Source organism: Schistocerca serialis, chromosome 5, assembly GCF_023864345.2.
Source record: "Schistocerca serialis cubense isolate TAMUIC-IGC-003099 chromosome 5, iqSchSeri2.2, whole genome shotgun sequence".
In the NCBI taxonomy this organism is placed as follows: Eukaryota; Metazoa; Arthropoda; class Insecta; order Orthoptera; family Acrididae; genus Schistocerca; species Schistocerca serialis.
Window position 1 is genome coordinate 36,817,814 of NC_064642.1, and position 20,192 is coordinate 36,838,005.

The 20,192-nt window shown below is 40.7% G+C and overlaps 1 protein-coding gene across 1 annotated transcript in view; it reads left to right on the forward strand.

Moving 5' to 3' along the window:
- Window positions 1–20,192, forward strand: part of LOC126481730 (titin) — a 534,189-nt gene that overhangs the window by 371,949 nt on the left and 142,048 nt on the right. The window lies entirely within an intron of this gene.

The window sequence follows — 20,192 nt, forward strand, 5'->3', positions numbered from 1 at the left end:
TTTATTGCTGGCACAGCTTCGTGGGGATACAGAAAAAAAACAACTGACATAGACACATGTAAAACAGAAACGTGTAAGGTCGAATGTGTAAGATCACAAAATGGTTTTTGTGCAAAGTATGTAATTAACTAGGACACGGACATTGTACTTGCCAGTAATTTGCCAAAGAAGCCAGGTAAGTTATAGTGTGGCCCCTTTTTTCATGCAATACAGGCAGCAATAGATGTTTGTTTATTTTTTCTTTTTTAAGTTATTGTACATTCATGTTAGTGTACTATAATTTGAAAATGATGTTCCTGAAGCTGGAAATGGAGATCAACACACAGTGGAGACTAAAGGTAAGATGTTTAGAACTATAGACATAATATAGCAATTCTTAAGTTTATCTTAACATTTAACAAACTCCTCTGTTTGATTTGACTGATGTCAAACCTTTGCAAATCAACATGATCCAATCAAATGGTGTATTCCAGTACTAATAATTTTTGGAAGTAGAATAAATGCTTATACACTATACAGTGAAAGTTAGCTTATGGTATGATGTGCCTGCCTTCATTCTCACAAAAACTACTGCTGATGGATACAACAACCTTTAATTGAAGATTTGTGTTCTGTGGAAAAGACGAGTTGGAAAATCGGAAACAATCAGAGTGGAGCTGTCATTAAGGCTGTGGTGTACCTGCTATTAAAAGCCTGGTATCTTCCCACCCTATTATACTGTGGCCATAATTTGTGCAACCAAGTCTTCCTCACGGTCTGTTGAGAGCCCTTAAACAATATCTTTCATTTGGTCCACAGCAGGAAAATTCACGAAACTACAGGTAACATCTCATTTAATTTTCGACTCTGTAGCTGAAAACCTAAAACTAAATTTGCTGTCAAATATATGGCAGAACATTTAATAGGAACTTGTGCTACACTCAGTACAAGAAGATTATGTTTATATTTAGGGCCAGGAAATGTTTAACCCAAGCAAACAAGTATGAAAAAGTCCTAACCCACAGTGATTGTAATTTGTTGGACTGACAAGGAAACGACCCCAGACACAGCAATATGATGTAGTTTGAGAAAACTACCACCTAAAGTGTTCTTAAAATGCATTCAACACAAAATTGATGGGATTGATACATAATTTAAAACTGAGTATATATGGGCCAGAAACAAGCGTTTCTGAGAAATAAAGAAAAGAACTATCACAGCTGCTGTGGCATATGTATAAGGTAAATACTTTTCAACGAAAGTGGTGCTGGTGGAATGATCAAAGCATGTGGCTGTCAAACAGGATTCATATATTTGATACCTACATGTATTATACAGTTTTTCTGTTTCATATGAATTTTTCTCTGCATTGAACAATGGAAACTCCAGGGTAGAATATCAACAATATAAGGAAAAGGATAGTTTGCTACTCACCATTAAGATGACACATTTCTGTCTGCACTGTCAGAGATGGTGGTCATAAGCGTGTGAGGTGTTCTTGCTTGTGTGAATGAATGTGTGTGTGTTTCCTTTTCTGAAGAAGTCTTTGGCCAAAAGCTTAATGTGTAACAGTCTTTTTATTGTGCCTAACTGCAACTCAATGTGTCATCTTTATGGCGAATAGCAATCTATTTGTTTCCTTATATTGTTTCTCCGTATTAAAATTGGTTAGAATTGAATAGAAATTTATTGTCTCATAAAATATAGTTTCAAGTTATTGACTTCATGTACAGGAGATTTGTCAAAACACAAAACTTGGTTTACAGTTTTTCTTAAAATATCATTAATGTAATATAGGGTGATTGTTTTTAAAAAAAATAACAAACTTTAATCCTAAGTAGTTGTTCTCTCTTTCTCAAATATTCAGATTGTGCTTCATGAGCCAGTGGGGATCGAGATATTACGTACAGTAATATCGAACACAACATTAAGTATTCACTCGTTTATAATGAATTAACTTTATTTTGATCATGTCAGTACAAACACATACACTCAAATACAGAGTTCGAAACACACTGAGATCAGCAGTTTTCAAAGAAGTTTGTTCTCACAGATGAGGCGGTCGACTCTTGCAGTCGATAGCCGCCACAGAGCCCCCGCCGGTAGTGCGGAGAATTGTAAGGATGATGAGAGGCGTGTGTGCACCCGGCCGGCTGATGGCGCAGGTGCGCGTGACCAATCGTGTCGTGACAGGCGCTATAGTGCGAGGCGCGATCGGACCGTTTCTCGACGTCTTGGTAGGCGGCAATGGAGGGAAGGAGGTGCGGAAGGCGTCCACAGGTTGACCATGCCATTCTGCTGATGGCATGGTGGAAGCAGAAGGCGGTGGCATGTCAGTGGGGAGAACATCATCGTGCCGAGGCCGTGCAGCACAGCGGGGTTTTGATCCGATCAAAGGTGTGGAGTTGGTTGAAGATTCAATGCGATGTATTGCCAAAGTATTTGCCGGTGAGCGCCACGGTCAGTGCAACGTGTCCGATATCAGTTTGTTATTGGTCGTATGAAATAAAGGAACAAGCATGCTGTGGCTTAACAGGTTGCGTGATAGATGCTGGATGAGCAACACTCACGGTAATGATGGAGTTATAGAGGTGCTAGATGACGCAGCAGGGGAGAAAACAGCAAGCTGCACACGACTGACCTTGGCAGCGGATGACTTCGATGTAGATGGAAGCATCACCGCAGAGTCCGTGGACAGAGAGTGTGTTACAGTGGTAGATGGCAGGATGTTCCAAGCTGAGTTGATGGTGTCAGTGTTTTGATGTGCGAAACAGCCGTGATCGAAGGTTGGGGGGTGTGGCCATGAGCCCTGTGCATGAGGCATCGCGACGGCGAGAGGTGGCGGAAGGCGGACGTGGTCAGCGAAACCATGGTCGGAGCAGGAAGGCGATGAGACGTAATGTGAACGTGAAGAAGTCGAATCGGTGGATGAACTACTGGTCCCTGGCGGAGAGGTGACACAGTTCGATGGAACTGGAGCTGCGTGTGTGCTGTCACTGTCAGTGCTGCGGTCGAGTCGTAAGGCTGCAAGTTGCTCGCGCGAAACTGCTGCACAGTCGTGTGATGGAGCGGAAAGATGCTCACTCGTCGAAGCAGAAACAGCAGATGTGTTGGTCGTACATTGCAGAGGTAGTGAAAAGGGCGGCAAAGCAAGTGGCACTGGAATGTGGCTGGTTATGCCATGGTACAGAAACGAAGTGTCTGGAACTACCAAGGAAAGGTGGCAGCAGTGTGAATAAGTGGCTTGTATCACGTCAGTAACGTAGAATTTCCACTTGAGGTGGCATGATGATGACAGTTGTGACATCTGGGACATGGATACATGTAGCGTGATCGTCAGGGTATTAGTTGTAGCTGGTAGTAACGGCAAAGGATCGTCAGCACTCGGAAGCGGAACAATGACAGGAGCATCTCATTGCATGTCGTGCTCGGTCGGTGTTGGCATTAGCATGTGTAACTATTCTTGTAGCAACAAGTGGTATGTCGCAATTTGCTCACGTAGCAGTTGCAGTTGTTCAGGCAAAAATGCATCTCGTTGCATGTCGTGCCTGGTCGGTGTCGGCTGCACCATGTGTAACTGACCTTGTACCAACAAGTTGTATGTCACAATTTGTTCACGTAGCTGTTTCAGTTGTTCAAGCAAAAATGTATGTCATGAAGCAGTCTGCTGTGTATCACTGAGTAAGATGGGGTCAAAATCAGAATCTGTCTCTATCAAAGGGTAACCTGGCATACAAGACAAGGATGGTGGCACAGTATTGACGTAACAGTTCGAGTGGAAGAGATCGTGTGTGCAATTGCGAATGTGAAACTCAGTACTCGCTCACAGCAGAGTGAGAACACATTCACTGCTGTAAGGAGCATTGATACAGCTGAAATCGTCTTCTGGGGTGGGTGAACAAGTTGCGGGCACGATCAAGTAGTGAACAGCCGGGCAGTAAGCATGTGTAGTGCCAGCAAGTTGTTGACAAGATGCGGGTATAGTAGCCGTGGTGGGATCATATGTCGCGCAGCTGTTTGTTTTGACTGGGTTGAGGTCAGTGAGCCAGCAGGCGGCGACCGTGACATTGCTGTCGGTGGCGGTCGAGCAGAGTCGGTGCGGCGCGGGTGCTGCGTAGAGGGAGGTGTGGCACATCCAGTGTTGCACTGAGAAACAGCCGTCATTGTCGTTGGTGTAATTGGTGCATTGTCGTTGGTCAGTAGGATGTCCTTGATGAAATTGTTCCTGTGATGTTGGTGACAGGTGCTGAATTAAAGCGGCTTTTGCTCTGGTGTACTTGTCACTCAAATTGTCACAGATAATCTCCGTAATTATATAGTCCTTTAGGTGCCTGAAGAGTACGAGGTATTTTTCACTTTCGTTGGTGATGCCATAAGAGGAGAATATATACTCGAAGGCCATGAACCACATTGGGAGTTGGTCTGAGAGAAATGTTGGTAGTTGAATGCTGCAAATGAGGGACAAGCACGGAGAAGTGGCAGAAAAGTTGGCGTGAACATTCGAACTCTGGAAGACGGGCTGTGCAGAAACTGGATCGAACGAATTTGCACGCGGGGCGGAAGATACGGTAGCCATGACGGGCATTTGTGAATTCGACCAGGCATGTGATTTAGCCATAGTTCGGAGTTTGTGCGAACTGGGATTTGCAACATAGTCCCAGTTTGTTGCAGTCCATTGTTTGGCATGATTTTCCGATGTCAAAGCACTGCACAAAGTTAATTCATGATGCAAAAGCAAGTCAAAATTGTCCAAATTAATCAGCGAAGGAGCACTGCACTGTCCGGAAGTGAAATTATCAACGCGTTGAGCGGGTTTCGACAGACGACGTGTGCGCCTCGGTCGCATTGTCGATGTGTGAGAAGGTGATGAAAGTTACCAAAGAGCACGATGCACACAAGAGTTGGGAATTTACACACTAATTACACTTCCTCTACACTGCATCCAGATGCGGCGTGCTGCAAAATCGATGGACGTAGAAATCCGACAAAGGGTTGCTGCATTGTTTGTCCATGGTGATGTTCCAGTACACATTTCTGGCGTCGTAAGCGGCGTTCGTGAGCGTCGGGGTCACCAGTGTGGGGATCGAGATATTACGTACGGAAATATCAAACCCAACATTAAGTAGTCACTCGTTTATAATGAATTAACTTTATTTTGATTATGTCAGTACAAACACATCCGCTCGAATACAGAGTTCGGAACACACTGAGATCAACAATTTTTAAAGAAGTTCGTTCTCAAAGATGAGGCGGTCAACTCTTGCAGTCGATAACCCCCACAAGCCCCTCAGTTGAATAGTAACATTTCTGCACTTGTTTGTAATATAAGATTTTTCCAGTGATTCTAAAATAATATAGAGAAATTCTTTTCCAAACGATGGGTAGGCAACATAAAATTATTTTGATTCCCGGTGTTGGAATCATGTTTAAAAATTGGTTTACTATAAATAACTCAGGTTCACTGTGTGTGTGTGTGGGGGGGGGGGGGGGGGGATCACTTTGTATATGTACAGTGAGGGAACACTAAATATACTTAGATTTTTTTAGAAACTGGTGATATCATTTTCTTCACTTAACATTCTGCTTACTTCTGGTCAAGGCATGTGGTTGGATCCACCCTAAAATATAATTCTGAACCTTATTACTGATTTGAAGTAGCTGTGATATACTGCTTTCCTTACGTTCATGCCAGTAGCATTGTGTAATATCATCAAAGCAAATCCTAAGCTATTTAATTTATTTCTGTGTTACTGTGTATGCCCTATGATAAATTTTTATCCTGTTGCATTCCTAAGAATTTCACACAGTTAACTTCCTGCAAATACTAGTTTTTGTGATCTGTTCAAATGTAATTTAACTTTGCTTATTTTGCTTGGAGCTGCATTAACTGAGGGGTTTTTTTTTTTTTTTTTTTTTTTTTTTTTTTTTTTTTTTTTTTTTTTTTTTTTTTTTTTTTTTTACCAATTATGATTGAACCAGTTACCCAATTTTTCTAAGGTACTGATGACAGTTTGAGGAATTTGGTCAGTACTGTTAGTTTTAATGATTACAGATGTATCATCTGCAAATAAAACTCAGTGACCATCAACATGAAGCAATAGATAATGTTGTTAAGTGGGAACGGAATGGGACCTAAGAGTTTACCTTGGAGTACTTCATATGAAATGGTTTTCAATTCTGAAGCATAATTTCCTCTCTTTGATGTTATAGTCACTCTTTGTCTTCATTTGGTTGGATAGGGCTCCTAATTCCATAGTTTTGCAGTTTAAAAACTAGCAAGTAGTGGTTCACACTACCAAATCCCTTTGATAGGTCACAAAAATTCCTTTTGCATGAAAGGAGTTGTCTAGAGAGGAGTTAATTTTGTCTGCAAGTTGGTTGATAGCAAGTATGAAACACATACTGACTTTTTGAAATTATATTAAGTTTTTGTATGATGTTTTGAATCTGTATTGTGATGAACTTTTCAAATATTTTTGATATTGACGGAAGAAGAGAGATTTATGATACTTATGATACTTTATTTAGTGCCTTTTTTGAATAGTGGTTTAATTCTTGTGTCCTTCGGAGTATCTGGAAAACAACGTTCTTCAAAGGACTGATTAACTGTTGTGGATAGTGGCTGCACAATTACTTCTGAGATTGCTTTTAACACTTTTGTTGGTATTCCATACCACTCTGCTGATGTTTAACTTTTTAGTGGTAGTATCACATTTTCTGTGTAGTTGTGGTGAATGTACTGAAGAATTCTCCTTCAAACTGCCTAGTGCCAAAGAAGTTAACATTCTCTGTGTGATTTTCTACATTAATGTTAAATTTTGATTACATTCAGTAAACAGTTCTGAAATACGAACAGGACTTACAACAATTTTGCTCCCATCATGATTTTGGAAATATCTTAGCCTCTAGCTGTAGGTTTGACCACTGACCATACTGTCATTTTGATTTGTTTTCATTATCCAAAATAAATGTGTTATTTGCGAGTTCTTTTGCTGCCTTTACAACTTTCTTAACAATATTTTTGTAATATAGGTGATATAATCAGGACTTCTGTTGTGCATTAGTTGCTTCTGTAACCAATTTTTCTTTATTTCTTAATTTTTGTGGTATACACACCAAGGTGACAAAAGCCATAGGATAGTGATATGCACATGTACACAACATATAAAAGGGCAGTGCTTTTGTGGAGCTGTCATTTGTACTCAGGTGATTCTTCTGAAAAGGTTTCCTACACAATTACGGCCGCATGACGGGAATTAACAGACTTTGTATCTGGAACGAATGTCGGAACTTGATGCATGGCACATTCCCTTTTGGAAATCGTTTGGGAATTCAGTATTCTGAGGTCCACAGTGTTAAGAGCATGCTGAGAATACCAAATTTCAGGCATTATCTCTCACCACAGACAACACGTTGGCTGACGGCCTTTATTTAACGACTGAGAGCAGTGGTGCGTGCATAGAGTCGTCAGTGCTAACATACAGGCAAAAAGGCACAAAACAACAACAGAAATCAATGTGGGACTTACGAAAACTGTATCTGTTAGGACAGTGCAGCAGAACTTGGCGTTAATGGTCTATGGCAGCAGACGATGACGTGAGTGCCTTTGCTGACAGCACGACATCACCTGCAGAAAGTCGCACGGGTTCGAGACCGTGTCGGTTTTACTATAGATGACTGGAAAACTGGTCTGTTCACGTGAGTCCTGATTTCAGTTGGTAAGAGCTAATGTTAGGGTTTGAGTGTAGTGCAGACCCCATAAAGCCACGGATCCAGGTTGTCAACAAGGCACTGTGCAAGCTGATGGTGTCTTCATAATGGTGTGTGCTGTGTTATACAGGGAATGGACTGTTTCCTCTTGTATAACCGAATCAGTCATTGACAGGAAATGGTTATGTTTGGCTACTTGAAGACCATATGCAGCCATTCATGGATTTCATGTTCCTGAACAAGGATGGAAACTTTATGCAAACAATCCTACTGGAGAATTGACAGTATGCCATATCACTGGGACAGAATTGTGTGCAATTGGTTTGAAGAACATTCTGGACAGTTTGAGCAAATGATGTGGCCACCAAATTGCCTGACACGAATCCCATCAAACATCTATGGGACATAACAGAGATGTCAGTTTGTGCACAAAACCCTGCACCAGCACATTTATGGATGGCTACAGAGGCAGCACGGCTTAGTGTGGCTGCAGGGAGCTTCCAATGACTTGCTGAGTGTATCCCATGTCGAGTTGCCACACTACGCTAGGCAAAAGGAGCTGTGACACAACATTAGGAGGTATCCCATGACTCTTGCTATCTCAGTGTAGTAAGAGGGAAAGTTTCGTTAATAGTGTGCGGAAAGTTTTCCAAGAATATAAGAAACTTTTCAGAATTTTGAATACTATGTTCTATAGTCCAATCCACTTAATTTAATGTGTGATGGAATAAATTCATATTTTATATGCTGAACTGCCATTTGGTGAAGTTTCTTTGGAGCAAAGTTCTGTTTGTGTGTGTGTGTGTGTGTGTGTGTGTGTGTGTGACTCCATATAATACAGCGCACAATGGGCAGAAAGTTCTAAGTCGGAAAACCTTATTTGCCTCATGGTTAGTTAAAATACTATCTATACATCTACATCTACATTTATACTTCGCAAGCCACCCAATGGTGTGTGGCGGAGGGCACTTTACATGCCGCTGTCATTACCTCCCTTTTCTGTTCCAGTCGCGTATAGTTTGCGGGAAGAACGACTGTCTGAAAGCCTCCGTGCGCGCTCGAATCTCTCTAATTTTACATTCGTAATCTCCTCGGGAGGTATAAGTAGGGGGAAGCAATATATTCGATGCCTCATCCAGAAACACACCCTCTCGAAACCTGGCGAGCAAGTACACCGCGATGCAGGGCACCTCTCTTGCAGAGTCTGCCACTTGAGTTTCCTAAACATCTCCGTAACGCTATCACGGTTACCAAATAACCCTGTGACGAAACGCGCCGATCTTCTTTGGATCTTCTCTATCTCCTCCGTCAACCCGATCTGGTACGGATCCCACACTGATGAGCAATACTCAAGTTGCTGACTATTTGTTTACTCAAGTAAAATCAGTGGGAGTAGCATTTAAACCTTTTTTACTCATGTCAGTGAGTTTTGTTGAGCTGTTGGCTTCACTAGCTAAATCAACAACTCCTTCTATTCTGTAGAAAAATTTATATTACACACTGCCAGAAAGGTAGTTCACCCGGAAAGATGACATTGAATTTGATCTAATGACAGCATATGCCACAGGGATAGTAGATGTACCATTAATGGTTTCAACATCATCCACCAATAGCGTAGTGGCCTAGCTACAAGAGCACTGTCTGTGTCTACCCTTTAATAGGTAATATTCACAGCCAGAAGGCTAAGTGTGGTGCAGACATGGGAAGCAAACAAGCAACTGTGCCATGGAGATGCACTCATGCTTCCTACAGCCAACTGAGTGAGTTTGAAAGGCGTCAAATTGTGGTCAGATGAGTGGCAGGATGGTCGTTTTTGAGAATTGCTACACGTGTTGGATGTGGTGCGTCACTTGTGCAATGATGCTGAAATCAGTGGTCACATGAACATTCTCAACTTCTAGATGAGTTCTGGCTGACCTTGCAGCACAGACACCTGCCAGGATCGTCTTTCTGCAAGGGCACCAGTCGCAGATCGTACAGCTACCAGAGCACAGATAAGAGGACTTGTGAGCCCAGATGTGTCAACACAAACTGTTGAAAACCGATTATTAGCAGTGGGACTACAGGTGCATGTGCCTCTAGCCCATCTTCCACTCACACCACAGCATTGGCAGGCACAACTCAACTGCTGCTGTCAGAGGATCTTGGAACATGGAAGCAACACCATGGTCTTCAGCGATAAAAGCAGATTGTGCCTGCACGCAAGTGATGGTCATTTGCATGTATGACGTAGACCTGGTGAGCGCTGTCTTGTAGAGTACATTCGTAAAACACACACTGGCCCTGGTTGTGTGATAAGCTACAACTCTGATTCACCTTTTTTTATTTCTGGACAGGCACTAACCAACGCTCAGTATGTGCAGGATGTTGTTAGACTCATTCTTTTGCTGTTCTTGAAACAGGAATGTGATGTGTTGTTCCAATGTGATAATGCTCATACACACATACCCCTTGAAACTCAAAATGCTCTGCAAGACATGAAGCAACTTCCCTGGACAACATGATCTCCAGACATGTCTCCAATGAAGTATGTGTCGCATATGATGGGACAAAAAGTGACTCGTGAAACTCGTCAATCATTAATTCTTATAGAACTGTGTTTATACATTGAGCAGGTATGGCATAACGTATCTCAGGGTGGTATTTGTCGTCTATAAGATCGACTGGATACCCGAGTCAGGGCTTGCATTGCCATCCATGGAGGCTACGCCACACTTAAATATGGCTATTTTAGCGTGGGTTGATATGTGGTACCTCAGAACCGCTTATGCTATTTATCTATAAATGTGATCATTTCTTACACTCCATATGCATTGTTGCAACAGTAAATCTTCTGTGAAGTGGAAACCTCTAAAACAGTGTACTAATTTTTTTTTATAGTGGTATAGTATATGTAAAAAGTGATGGGTAGAAATTACTGACTCAGATCTTGGTTCAAATGGCTCTGAGCACTATGGGACTTAACATCTATGGTCATCAGTCCCCTAGAACTTAGAACTACTTAAACCTAACTAACCTAAGGACATCACATACATCCATGCCCGAGGCAGGATTTGAACCTGCGACCGTAGCGGTCACGCGGTTCCAGACTGAAGCGCCTAGAACCGCACGGCCACACCGGGCGCCCTGACTCAGATCTGTATATTAAAAAAGATCCTTAGAAATGTTCAGCACGTGACCATATTTACAAATTAATTTGCAATGTGAATATAAAATGAGTGTCATTATTTCTGCATGTGGATTTCTATTCACAGATAACATTACAATATTTTATCCTAACTCTATGCAGCTGGTTTCAAATATACATTCTTCATTAAGAGAATTAAAATCGTATCTCCCTTTATATTTCATTGACCTTTCTCCAAGTGTTCAGGATTGCCCTTGTGTTACATTACTCCTACAAAAACTGTTGGAAACATATTAATTTGCAAGGTTATTTAAGGTTTTAATATTGTCCTTTATAAGCCAATGTTCACTCATGCAAATAACTTCGGAATTTGCTCTTTCTGACAAAATGGCTTGCAAATCCTTAAGTTTTAGTGAGAATAGGGGGGTTAATGAAGTAAATTTGTCAGTAGAGAATCATAAAAAGATAGGTAAATAAATTTTTCTGTCAACTTGGACTGTTGTTGTTATTGTGATCTTCAGTCTGAAGACTGGTCTATGCAGCTCTCCACACTACTCTATCCTGTGCAGGCCTCATCATCTCCACGTAATCACTGCAACCTACATCCTTTTCTACCTGTTTACTCTATTCATTTCTTGGTCTCCCTCTACAGTTTTAACCCCCTGTCCTAACCCAGTGATCCCATTTTCAGCTCAAGGTATGCCACAAATTTCTTCTCTCCCCAATTCTATTAAGTACCTCCTCACTTGTTACATGATCTACCATCTAATTTACAGCATTCTTCTGTAGTGCCACGTTTCAAAAGCTCCTCTTCTCTTCTTGTCTGAACTGTTTATCTCACTGTCTCACTTCCATACAAGGCAACACTCCAGGGACATTCTTTCAGCAAGACTTACTAACACTTAAATCTGTATTCAGCGTTAACAAATTTCTGTTCTTCAGAAACACTTTTCTTGCCATTGCCAGTCTACATTTTATATCCTTTCTGCTTCATCCATCATCAATTATTTTACTGCCCAATACAAAAATTTATCTACTACTTTCAGTGTCTCATTTCCTAATCCAATTCCCTCAGCTTGGTTGAATTTGATTACATTGCAATACCCGTGTTTTGCATTTCTTGATGTTTATCTTACATCCTCTTTTCAAGACACTGTTCATTCTGCTCAACTGCTCTTCGAAGTCCTTTGCTGTCTCTGACAGAATTGCAATGTCATCAGCAAACCTCAAAGATTTTATTTCTGCTCTTAGAATTTTAATTCCTTCTCAAAAATTTTTCTTTGGTTTCCTTTGCTGCTTGCTCAGTATGCAAACTGAATAACAATGGAGATAGACTACAAAGTTATCTCACTCCCTTCTCAACCGCAGCTTCCCTTTCATTCCCCTTGACTCAGAATTGCCGTCTGATTCTTCTGAATTTCAGAGAGTGTTTTCCAGTCAGCATTGTCAAAAGCTTTCTTGAAATGTACATAACCTATAAATTTACCTTCTAAGATAAGTGGTATGGTCAGTATCGTTTCATGCATTCCTACGTTTCTCCAGAAGCCAAACTGATATTCCCTGAGGGTAGCTTGTACCAGTTTTTCAATTCTTCTGTAAATAATTCATGTTGGTATTTCACAACTGTGACTTATTAAACTGATAGTTTGAGAATTTTCACATCTGTCAGCACCTTATGTCTTTGGAACTGGAATTATTTATCAATAATTCTGACAGAATGTTCTCCACCAGGGGTCTTGTTTTGACTTAGGTCTCTCAATGCTCTCTCAGATTCTTCTCAGATTGTCATATCTCCCATCTCATCTTCATTTGTGTTCTCTTCTTTTTTTATAATATTGCATTCAAGGACATTTCCTTTGTACATCCCTTCCATATATTGCTTCTATATTTCAGCTTTCCCTTCTTTCCTTAGGGCTGGTTTTCCATATGAGGATATACATACAACCCATTTTCTTTTCTCCAAATGTCTCCTTAATTATCCTATAGGCAATATCTTTCTTTCCCTAGTTATATATGCTTCTGTATCCTTAAATTTGTCCTTTGACCATTCCTGCATAGCTATCTGCATTTCCTGCCAGTCTCATTGTTTACATTTTTGTATTCACTCTCATCTGTTTCATTTGCTGCATTTTTATATTTTCCCATGCCATCAGTTAAATCCAGTATCTCACACAGTATTCAAGGATTTCTACTAGGCCTTGTCTTTTTATCTATTTGATCCTCTGCTGTCTTTAGTATTTCATCCCTCAGAGCTACCCATTTGACTTCTCCCATATTCCTTGCCTCTGTTTCAGTCACTCGTTGCCTAATTCTCCCTCTGAAACTCTCAATAACCACTGATTCTTTCAACTCATTCAGGTATCATTTCCTTAATTTCCTACCTTTTTACAATTTTTCAGTTTTAATCTACTATTCCTAACCAATAAGTTGTGGTCAGAGTCCACATCTACCCCTGGAAATACCTTGCAGCTTAAAATCTGGTTCCAAAATCTCTGTCTTAACATAACTTAATTGATCAAAACCATCCATTGTCCTCAGATCTCTTATACATATGTGACCTTCTTTCATGGTTCTTTATACCAACCATCATTGATCAACATCTCCAACCAACTGCCTATAATCTAGCCTCCCATGTTAAGGATAACTTCACCGACTCTCCACCATCCCCACCCCTTTCCCTCCTAGATCCCTACTCATCACTGTTGACACCACCTCCTCATACACCAACACCCCTTATGCCCATGATCTTACTGCTATTGAACACTACCTTTCCCAACATCCTTCAGGTTCCAAAACCTACCACCTTATTCCTCATATACCTCATTAATACGTCATAACTCACAAGTACTTCTCCTCTGAAGAGAAGGCAACAGACAATTCCATAGCACAGCCATGGGCACCTGCATTGCACTCTCCTATGCCATCCTGCTTATGGGCCATCTAGAGCAGACCTTCCTGGCTTCCCAAAATGCCAAATTCCTACTTTGGTTCAGGTTCGCTGATGATATCTTCATGATCTGGACTAATGGCCAAGACATTCTATCTTCATTCCTTCACAACCTCAACACCATTTCTCCTGTCTGCTTCACATGGCCCTCCTCAGCCCAGCATGCCACCTTGCTGGGCATTGACCTCCTCCTTTCTGGCACATTAAACCCACCAACCATGAACAATACATACATTTCGACAGCTGTCATCCCTTGAACATTAAAAAATCCCTTCTATGCAGCCTGAATACCCAGGGACGGTGTCTCTGCAGTGAGAAGAACTCTGTTTCCCGTATGTTGTGCATCTCACCAAGGCCTTCACAGACTAGCATTAACCTCCAGACCTAGTCTGCAAACAAATCTCCTATACCATTTCCCCTCACAGTCCCAATCCTCCCACAACCCTCAAGGGCTAGGCATGAAGGAATGCCACCTTCATCAACACCACCATGGGCTGGAACTACTGAACCACATTCTTTGCCAGGGCTTTGATTACCTATCGTTATGCCCTGAAATAAGAGACATCCTACCTGAGATCCTTTCCATCCCTCCTAAAGTGGTGTTCCATCTCCCACCCAACTTCCACAACATCCTAGTCCATCCTCATGCCACTCCCAATCCTAACCCCTTGCCACAAGGACCATTTTCCTTTGGAAGACCCAGGTGCAAAACCTGCCCAATCCGCTCACCCAGCCCTTCCTATTCCACTTCTGTCACAGTCTTATCACACCCCATCAAAGACTGGGCCACCTGTGAAAGCAGCCATGTCATATACCAGCTCTGCTGCAATCATTGCACAGCTTTTTATGTTGGTATGACTACCGGCCACCTGTCCACCAGGGTGAATGGCCACCACCAAACTGGCCAAGAGTAAAGTAGACCACCCACAGCATGCAGCTGAATATAACATGCTTGATTTCAATGGCTGCTTCACTACGCAGGCCATATGGATCCTTTCCTTTACCATCAGCTTTTCTGCACTGGGCAGATGGGGCTAATCCTTACAACCCATTCTCCTCTCCTGAAATTATTCCAGCCTTAACGAACAGTAACATACCATTCCTACACCCTCCACCCAACAGTTTCCAGCCCATCTGTCCTATCACCTCTGACCTATTCTTATCTCCCACCCTCTTTTTGTGCCACTCTCTGTCAACAAACCTGACCGTCTTTCCGTACTCCTCTCCTGTTTTGCTCCTTTTTCCCCACCTCTCTCTCTCACAGCCTCCTGATGCTGTGCCTGTTGGTAATTTCGTCCGTGCACACTCTGAGAGACAGCACTCCTCTCTCTGCCACCTGTACACTGCTATCCCCTGCTGCCCCCCTCCCCTGTCCAGATAGCTGCTTCCATTCCATGTGACAATTGCATTCTGGTCTGAGCTGCTGGAGTTGGTGTGCGATATGCTTATTTTTGTGGGAATGAATGATTTATTTTATTTATTTATTTATTTAGCATCCAATAGATCACACATGTGATATAGGATTTGTCATTTGATTACACGTAACACATAACAACACATACACATAATAAATGGACAAACATATACAAACAGCAAAACAAATGACGTACACATAGTACATAAGTAGTGTACAAGAACTTATTACACAAAAACAAAAGTACGTGCTCATGATAAACAATTATAGATCATGAACTACGCCTTATACACAAATCATATTACGGATATTTAACAGATTTTTCATAAGTACCATGATTACAAAGTTGAAAACATAATTAAATTAGTTTGAATTTTTAAAAAATAAGTGCAGGTTTCAATCCACAGTCTGAGACAGGTATCATTTACACTGTAGTAGCATTTTTCCATCAAGTATTTTTTTACTTCACACTTGAAATTATTTTTGCCTTTCAATTCTTTAATTTGAGAGGGAAGTGCATTTGAAAGCTTTATTCCTAAGCTGCTAACATGTTTCTGACTTCTAGTTTTTGCTACATAGGGAATGTGGAAGTCTTTACAATGCCTTGTATTATGATCATGGTAGCTCGAGTTGGTTTGGAGATCGTAGTTATTTTTACTGATCATTTCCAGGCATTTAAAAATATATATCGATGGTATTGTCAGTATCTTTAGTTGTCTGAATAAGGGTCTACAATGAGTTTGTGGTGGGCTGTGTGTCATGATACAAATAGCTCTTTTTTGCATAATAAAAATGTCATTTAGTCTTGACCTGGTTTTTCCCCAAAAACTTATGCCATAACTTGCAACTGATTGGAAATAACTAAAGTACACCGCTCTAATACATTCTTTGCTACATACCTTGGATATTATTCTTAAGGCAAAACATGCTGATGTGTATTTCTCTATCTTTTCCTGATGAAGGCTGAGGCTGAAAGCTAATTAGTAAATATCTTTTTAATTGTGCCTATCTGCAACTTAACGTTTCATCTTTACGGTAAGCAGCAATCTGTGTTTTCCTTGCTTTGTTGACATAACATCCTGGAGTTTCCATTGTTTGATTAAGTCACTGTGTTCAATAACTAGTAAGTGCCTCAAAATGTTCTGGCACAGGAAGTTCTGAGACTGAGTAATTGAGCCATGTTGGACCAAATAAGACAATGCTTGAATAAATAAATCACCAGAGTGGTGTTAAATCGAAAGAACTGCACCAGGCTAGAGCCACAATATGAATTGGGTTCTGTGAAGTTGGGAAAATAATGGTGGAATGACTGTTGAAGAATTTTTGTTGAAGGCAAATAATGAGGGAGGAAATTTTGCCAATGTTACCAGTGCATCAGCCAGCCAAATGTTGGCCCCTGGGCTGTTGCAAGTCAGTAGTCCTTCAAAGACTATTTCTGTCAATATTTTCATCTGATTTTAAATATGGGGTTCATTCCAAAAATAAAGAATATTTGTTTCTGTAAACATTTTTATTCAAGATAATGAAAGAAAACTTTTTTATGACACGTGTTGATATCTTAGCTATTTTTTTATGCAGTCATCATTCAAATTCAAAGTTTTCTCATAATGTCTATATGCTTTCCTATGCCTTCTGCATATTTGGTTGCCACCAAGATGTTGAACCAATCACCTACTGTCCTCAGTCAGTTGATTGCCATTTCAATATTGCTTTCCACTCAAAAGTGCTAACAGTTTGGAAAAAAAATGGTAATCATTTGAAAACAAGTTTGGTGGATATTTGACAACTTACTGTGTAAACTGCCAAAGCAAATCCTTCATTAACACAACAGAATGTTGGCAAGCATTATTGTGAAGAAGCGTAATGCCAGTAGACAACAGTCCATGCTGTTTGTTTTGAGTAGCACAATGTTGAAGTGTGTGACATCAGGCTACTGCATTTATGGTCTCTTTTATAGGCATAAGGTTGATGAGTGAGATGCCCCATCAATCACTAAACACTCTGGCCTTAACATTTTTGTGGTGTTCTGTTTGTTTTTTCTTTTCCTTTTTTCGGGAGGGGGGAATGAGGTATCATGAATGATGCAAGACACTGCAACTCCCATTCATTGTTTTTTGTGTTCATCTGCCAAAAGATGAGGAACCCATCTGGCACACACTTTTCTATAGCCCAAATCAGTCTAACAGCTTTTAAGAAACGACCGTGAAATTTTGGGAAAGCACAGGCTCAGTCCCTAAATAGTGAAATGTCTATCTTGTTGAATTTCTTCTTCAGGACTTCATCTTCATTTCTCAATCACAACTGAAGGTTCGCCTGGTCATTCTTCGTTATGAACATTAAATTGTCTGGCATCAAACATGATGCACCAGTCTGTAACTGAAGCTTTGTTCATCAAATGTTTCATAAACTAATTTATGTGCCTGTAAATTTTAATAGGATGAACTTGCTTTGCACTCAGAAACTGTGTTACACTACAAACCTCACACTTCATGGATTGTCAATTTTGTCACACATTTTAAAATCATGCAGCTATTAGGAAGGTCTGTGACACAGTGGTAGGGGTGGGGGAGAATTACAGGTTGTCACATCCAAACATTCTTTACTTTGAAAATGACCTTTCTAATCATGGAAAATGAGATGCACACTGAAAATATTTCAGCAGCTGATAGAATGTAAAATCTGATGTACTGATATGACAGATACTTGTTTGTAGGTTGCTGTGTATTTAAAAATCAGACTTTTCTTCCATGAGGAATTTACTAGTACAAGTAAACACAACTAATTTATCTGGTTGCAGTGTTGAAGAAGAATAAAATAAATTGTTGTAAACAAGAATCAGATTATGCATTCTGTGCAAAAGTGAAGGGATCTTAGAGATTCATGAACAAACACTATGTCTTGGTGACACTAAGTATACTAAGCTGTGCTGGATCAAGTATGAAATGTGTTACATAACTAGTTTACCAGTGCATAACCACAGAATGTTCTTGAAAGAGCCTGTACGGCCAGAAGTCATGGATATGGAAGTTCTAAATGTGAGTTGATTGTCTTTGGTACAGTAGTTAAATGATAGGGAAGAAGAATGAGATGATGAACACAACAGAGTAGTGTTATATATGGGTAGGTCATTTGCAGATTAGACATTAACCATAGTTGGCGGGAGGTGGGTCAGCAGTTGAATGTTGTTTGTAGCATGATTTCACAATCATGGAGAAGATTGCTGAGAGAGGAAATGGCAGTAATGGCAAGGTTTACCAAGTGTCATGACCTAGCACAGAATCATTACCTCACCTGATATCTACATGTATACTCTGAAAGCCATCATACGGTGTGTGAGTGAGTGTACGCCTGGTGCCACTGTCTGATCCCTCATTCTCTGTTCCATTCACAAATAGTGCATGGGAAGAACATCTCTCGATAACCTTCCAATTGAGCTCAAATTGCTTCAATTTTCTCTTCACAATCATTTTACGAGACATGTGGAGGAAGTAATACATTTCCCAACTCTGTATGCTCTCAGAATTTCAACAGTAACCCTCTCCATGATACGCCATGCCTCTCTCATAGCGACTGCCACTGGAGGATGCTGAGTGTCTTCATAACACTTTCACACCAATCAAACAATCTGTGATGAAATGCACTGTTCATCATTGGATCTTCTCTATCTCTTCCATTAATCCAGCCTGTAAAGGTCCCAGGATGGTGAGCAATACTCAAGAATCATTCAAACAAGTGTTCTGTAAACCACTTCTTTCGTGGGTATATTACATTCCCTTGGCATTCTTCTAACAAATCTCAGCCTGACATTTCCTTAAATGCCCAAAGATGTCCAGCAAGCACAACAGATGTCCAGGTGCGAGAGTTTGATCCATCTCTAGATTATACGTGTTCCACAAGATCGTGTCTGCTTGGAGAGCTTGCCTGTGTACTCAGCAGCATGCTAAATGCATTTCCCACACACAAAGAAGAAATGTGGTGCCTTACCCATCAATCACTGGGTAGTATCCTATGCAAAGATGAGTTGTTAAAGAATGATTCTCACATTCTGTTCATCTGTCCTTGAGGAAACATTTATTGGCACACATGTTTCTATCATGACACCTCATAGTCAGTATCACTGTATGCCATATCCGTGCCTTGAAATATAATGACCGGCTTGTAATGTGTTCGGAAGAAGGTGGCATAGTGTTCTCATCTGGGATAGCACAGTACTAAGAACATGTATCTCACTGGGTGTTGCCTTGCAGTATTGCGATTGCTGTGCCTTTTCTCTGTCGCATATGAAGCTATGTTTCATCTGGTGAATGGTAATGGCTGATGTGTCGGATAAGTACATGCAGTCTGAGCACATATCTTATATGTAGGGTGTTCATCTCACTGTCCAGATTTGAATCGGTTTCAACATGTAAGGTATGGGGCTCTCTAGAATAAAGGTCTGCAACCCTGACACATCTCTATGCAGCGGCACTAATCCTCATAGTGTGTCTGACCATCAGTGAAATGCAGCACAACAGACATAACTGGGTGGTCTGATCTATGGTGTAGGAAGCCATTGTGCATCATCTCATGCTGTTTTTTGGCATCACATTGATTAATGTACCATACATAACTGATGGAGGGACACTACACATTGTAAGTGACATTTATGATGGATGATCTGTTCAACAGTGCTCCTCATATCTGTATCACTGTGTCACAAGTTGATATGATACCAGGCACCCTTTCGAGTCTGCACATTATACTTGTTCCTCATGTTATGTCATGAAAACCACAGATCCCTTATATTATGACCATGAATGTAGCAAATAGATAAATTTCAGTACATATCAAATTCAGATAATGGAAAGAGAAAGTGAAATAAAACAGTAAGACTAATAAAGAACTAAGGAAAAAAACGATCTGTACAGAAATACTATATTATTGCATGAAAGTGCAAGTTCAAGCCATCTCATTCCATCCAGATTAATGATAAATTTATTTTAGAATAGTTTGTATCCAAGAGTTTCAAAATTACT